This window comes from Penaeus monodon, chromosome 24 (genome assembly GCF_015228065.2).
Source record: "Penaeus monodon isolate SGIC_2016 chromosome 24, NSTDA_Pmon_1, whole genome shotgun sequence".
NCBI classification, from domain to species: domain Eukaryota; kingdom Metazoa; phylum Arthropoda; class Malacostraca; order Decapoda; family Penaeidae; genus Penaeus; species Penaeus monodon.
In genome coordinates, this window is record NC_051409.1 from 34,188,774 (window position 1) to 34,189,061 (window position 288).

Here is a 288-nt window from a genome sequence, read left to right on the forward strand (position 1 = left end):
ATTTAACTCAGATGGACATGTAATAGTTATTTGCTCCTTATTGGTAAATGTATATATGTTATTATGTTTTTTAGTATATTAGTAATTAATCTTTATTTAACATGTTCTGATATTGAGTAGTTTTAAATCAAATGGACTTTTATTCAGTTCCAACAAACAGAATAAATACCATTCCATATTTAGCATTCCATCAAAATATATTAGAGCCATTAGCAGAAGAAATATGAAATATAATTGGGATATTATGTGTAAGCAGCTAATAATTAATCTTAATATGCTGCACAAAGG